Genomic DNA, 5,595 nt, shown 5'->3' with positions numbered 1-5,595 from the left:
GCGCCGTTTTAGAGGATGCTCCGTTGGCGGCTTTGTAATGGCGTTTGAAATTGCCTTTGTCGCCGCCGCAACACTCGAGTTCCCGCTTCTGGCGAATGTTCGTAGTTATTTTAGGGTTGAGGTGAATAGGGAAATCAAATTTTTAAGCCAAAGATATTTCTTATAAATTAAAATGATCACGAGGTCCCTAAAACAGACGTCTTGAAACAAACTACGTTATTCCGTTCAAGTTTCTAAACCATTAACAAATTGCTTTAGGTTAAGAAAGGAGTTTAACATGTAGTCGATAATTAAAGGTAACAAATTATAAAAACTGAAAAGTCGTAGCAGATCATTTTTAGATTTAGTTCCCCGCGGATCGTATCCACTAACAAGGAGACGACCTGATGTGTAACGCATAGTGCTCGGCGATATGAATAATGGATAATTATCCGAAGTCTATCACCTTATTTGTGTCAGTTACTTTATTCGGATAAACAATTAAGTACTGTTAACCGATAACTATTTTTTTCTATCTTTTCCTGTTTAATAAACTTTATTATTATTATTATTATTATTATCCGTATAGATAAATCTGTCAAAGAATAAATTTTTTATGTACCACAAATGTTCTTTCGTAACAAAGATATAAGAAAAATAAAAATCAGCGATTATTTCAGAATAAAAAACCTTCTTTATACGTCTTATTAATTAACCACTTTCTCGCAAAAAAAAGGATATTTTTATATTTTTTGGTAAGATTATTTTAAAGAGCAGCTAACCGCTGAAGATTGTTCGTTTTTTAAAAATATAATCTTTCCTGGAATATTATTATTCGGAAAAAAAATAATATTTGCCATAAATCGATTGCGAAAAATAATTAAATTGCTTTTCTAATCTAAAAAATTAGTACTTTTTAAAATAAAATAAATAATTTATATTTATTTATATTTATAATTTTTCTCTAAAATATATCATTAACCGACCGAAAATTATCCTTTAGGTATTACCCCGGAGGAGTATAAATTTTTAAACTTATATAACATTTTCCTCGGATAATGGATGGATAATGCCGACCTCTAGCAACAATTAATATTGCATTGGAATATTGGCATTTTTATTTCGTACATCATAAATTTATTATAAAACCTTCCAAATATATAAAAGGAATCTACGTTTTTGCATGACGAGTAAGCGAACATAGTACGATTTATTATTTCCCTTTTTCGTAACTGCGATGACAGACTACCTAATGCAGCTCTATACTTATGGTAGAAATGAGTACATTCGTAATCACACTTCGCTTCCTTTTGCCAACTGCTGAAAATCTGCATTGGGCGTTAGAGTTTTATATTTACATTATTCGGAACTGAGCGCCTTCGTTACCCGTTTCGGTATCGTACCATCAACCGAATTCCTTTTCAACCAAATTATAAAATATCCAAGTTTATATCAAAAACAGTTCGCTCGTGTTTCTTTTGAATTGGAAATGGAAATTATATTTCTACCGAATTCTGAATATTAAGGATAACAAGGCATTTTAATTACTGCGTCTATAATGATTATCTTCATATTGAGACGTTAATACCAAAAAATATTCGATAAAAACGATGAACTACATCAACAATTAGAGTGCATTCCTTCGCTTCATGGCGTCCAGGAAGAACATAGTTCGAATCACCACCAGAATTCGTATGTTGAGAAAATGAAAATAATGTAATATTCCTAATGAAAATAACACACGTAATAAATTTCAGATATATGACAAATAAGTAGCGTTGAAAATAAGGGAACTAAAAATTAGATAGTGGAAATTTGTACTATAATATTTTTAATAATAATAATAATAATATTCAGCTAGGCTAATACCCAAGGCACCACCTTAGGCCCAAGTCATCTAGCGACTTATTATGCCTTTAAACAGGTGGTCGAGTTAAAATGCGTAGGAGGGTGGTATAAAATCTAACCAAAAGTTATCAACCGTGTGAAATAACGTTTTCTTTTACAATGTATTAATTTTTTAACACGAAGACTCAAATCGTGGTTTTAAAAATAACTAATTTTCTTCAATAATTTATTTTCGCTACAGCAGGGTTCACGACGATGAAATAGTAAGCTTGGACTGTAGTCTTATGGGCTTTTACGATCACCTTTTCCACTATCGTGTATCCTGGTTTATCACAAAAGTTACTAAGTGATTGCCTTAAAGCAAGTCGTTTGATAATACCGTGACTGAAATAGGTTAATAAAAATAATAATAATAATCAGCTAGGCTAATACCCAAGGCACCACCATAGGCCCAAGTGATCTAGCGACTTTTAAAGCCAATAATTCAGGTGGCAGCTATGTGTTTTTATGAAACAGTGAAACTGACAACACCATTTTAGTCAGAATTAAAATAATATACGCTGAAAAATGTCTAATAAATATCGATCTTTATCGTGGTCATCTCAAATTGGGTAAATAAAGCCCACAACGTATAATTGAAAAGCCCGATTTCTCTATTATAATTTTTCACTTTTCTTAAGTTGCTTGTTCGCGGTAGAGGTCCTATCTTGGCGTCCCAAACTAGAAAAGCCAGAGTCTGATTGGAAACAATTCCCAATGGAAGGGGAACATTTTTAGTAAGTCTTCTTTTTGAAATCGACCGGAGCTCTCGGTTGTCGTGGCTACGTAGAAGTGATGAGAACTAAAATTGGCAGTCTTAAGGTGTTCTGATTTATTAATACGCTATTTTCAGCGTAACTTTATTCATGAAGATTTTAAAAGGACCCTCTTGCAACCTGTAAGAACATTCAGTTTAAAATTGATGCTTCCTTTTTTGTCCCGATAAATAGAATTATTTAGAAGCTTTTGGCGCTTAATTGTATTTAAAAAGAAAATTGTGGTAAATGTTTGATTCGTTTTCCGTTTGTTGAACTTTGTTTGTAAAGGTTGTCTAATTTATTTAGTATATTTTTAGTGTTACACCAGGTTTGCACTGCCATTTCGAGATTGTTTTCAATTATTTACGCTTCAAAAATCTGTCCTTAAATTTTGATAAATCTGACGAGGCAGTGAACCCATTTTTGATTACGTTCGGTCCAATTATGATCACCCAGTCTGTTCATACCTTTATCGGTAATTATCGATATAAGTGTCTGATTTAGCGGTAAAATTATGATAAATTTATATATCTTTGATATCGGAATCAATCTAATATCGGTAAATATCGATATCGGTATCACTCTAATATCTGTAAAATTACGGTAACTGGTGTATATTTCTCCGAAATTATCGATATCAGTATCGATCTAATATCGATGAAATTATGGTATATCATTATATATTCATCGGTAATTATAGATCAAATATCTATAAAATTACAAGTAAATGATATACTATAAATAAATTTTATCTGAGACTAAAAGCAATTAAATATGAGTGTCGAATAGCCTTTGGTAGTGATATCTATTAGACGTTTTTCGAAAAGATAATTTTAATTGTATTATTTTTTAGGCTTGAATAGCCAATAGGGACTACTCAATATTTTGGTTCCGTTACAAATTCCAAGTTTTAAAATTTTGGCTTTCACCCGACATATTAGAGTTCAATATCCAATCTGAGAAAAGTCTAGGGAGTACAAAAACCTTCTAAAATTGAAAGCTAGATTTAAACTTATTTAAATTATTTGAAAAATTCGGTTTGAATTTCAGCTTGGTTATAGCAGATAAGACTAATAAAATTTGCCATTTTTCAAGCCCTATTTCCGAAATTCAAACGATTCTATAGCACCCCTGATGATGGACGAATATTGCGTCCGAAACTAGTCGGGTTTGTAAATATTTATATGTTTTTAAATAAAAAAATTTTGAGCACTAGAAATAACGTTGTATGTATAACTTTTTATTAGTATATTTGCGCAAGTCAAAGTTAATATTTTAACTTTTGAAATACTGTAAGTAGTACAAAAATAAAATTGATCTTCCTCAATTAAAACCAAACCTAAAATAAACTTCGAAAGACGAAATTTATCACGGGCTATTCCCATTGCTGTAAGTCTTAAATCCTAGTTTAAGCTAGAAAATAAACTTATGGCTTGGAAAATTGAACACGCAACTTAAGGCAAATACCGAGGCTAAGAAGAATATGTTATTCGCGGTTTAAGTAGGATAAAACCAGCATATATTCGAAAGCAAATAAACAGTAAAAAGTTTGTAAATTGGAACTTCGGTGAAAAGATGTTTAGACTTGAAAGGATCATTTATTCGCGAGAGCTGATGGCGGAGCTGGTTTCTTTGGAGAGGTTCTCTTGAAATGGGAACCTTCTCGGTTTCAGAAAGGACCCGAGGGCCTAGCCTCCATACAGGGGAAGTCGTCGAGGGTCTTTTAGGCGGGTGACCAAATAATTTACGCGTGTCTTCGGACGGAGGTCTTTCGGCACGTTCGGCGGCCCTCTTGGATGGTCGGCGAGCCACTTTGGCGGCCAAAGAGAGCGCCGTATCTAAATCTAAAAGCTCTTTTGATATATAGAGGGAGCGCGTTAAGAAAGCAGCCGACTTAGGACTTGGCCACCGCGGTAAAAGTCGTCCTCCTTTTCATGGAGAACTTAAGGAGGTTCTGCCAAAAATAACGCGGTTACGGGATGACCCAATCTCGTTTCTCGATGAATAGGACAAATATTTATCAAATTTTAATTACACTGGCTAGAAGTATTTTCTCAGAATGGAAACGTCCTAACAATCTGTCTCTAGCGCCATCTTTAAAATGCAACAGTAAAGTATTTTCCCTCTGAAGTCTGATTGGAGATTCAAAAGATAATTATTTTAATTTGCATAAGCTGACTAAAGTATTTAAATTTAAAATTATAAAATAAATATAAGTAATAATAATAAAGTATAATCTATAGACAAGGCTATATAAAAACTAACTCGCTAGATGTCGCCAGCATTTAATATTTTCATATGTTTTAGTTCTTGGCTATATATACGAAAACTTTGATTCTTTATAGCTGCTGTGTATCAATTAAGTTAATTTTATCAATAAGCTCTAACAACAAAACCAAGTTTTACGGAAAACGAAAGTACCCAACTTTTAGTGTACTCCAAACAAAGAATCTGAATCTGGCAACGCTGTTAAACAAAGACCTAAAATGGCTGGCGTTTGCTCCACCAACAAATTTATACGACTTTGTACAGTTTTATTTTGAATTATCGATAAAGTGGGCTTTCTATAGAAAGTTTAACGTTTATTATATCCGATGTCTATAAAATTGACTTTCGAAATTGCTATATATTCTGTAGAAATTTGGGTAATTTTTCTTTAAAGTTTCTATTACATGGGCCTAAAGATAATAATGGCTACACATTATTATCTTTTTGGTGCAGCCGGGTACATGACTAACGAAGGGAAAGGCTATACTATGGCTATTTAGCTTATCTGATGTACTATGGTCCAAATAGGGGATTCGTTATTGCTTGAGCATGTACCTGAATATCAAAATCTGTAACCTTTGCGATACGAAGGCCACCTAGCGGAATAACTTTCCATGCCAAGAAAACTATCACCGTGATATATCATTCGTGTTCCAGGCTTAACACGTGAATGGAGGGTTATGTAGAACAAATAACGAACAGG

Source organism: Leiobunum rupestre, chromosome 11 (genome assembly GCF_980474605.1).
Source record: "Leiobunum rupestre chromosome 11, qqLeiRupe1.1.hap1, whole genome shotgun sequence".
NCBI lineage: Eukaryota > Metazoa > Arthropoda > Arachnida > Opiliones > Sclerosomatidae > Leiobunum > Leiobunum rupestre.
The sequence above is the reverse complement of the archived record's forward strand: the minus strand, read 5'-3'. Positions refer to the sequence as shown.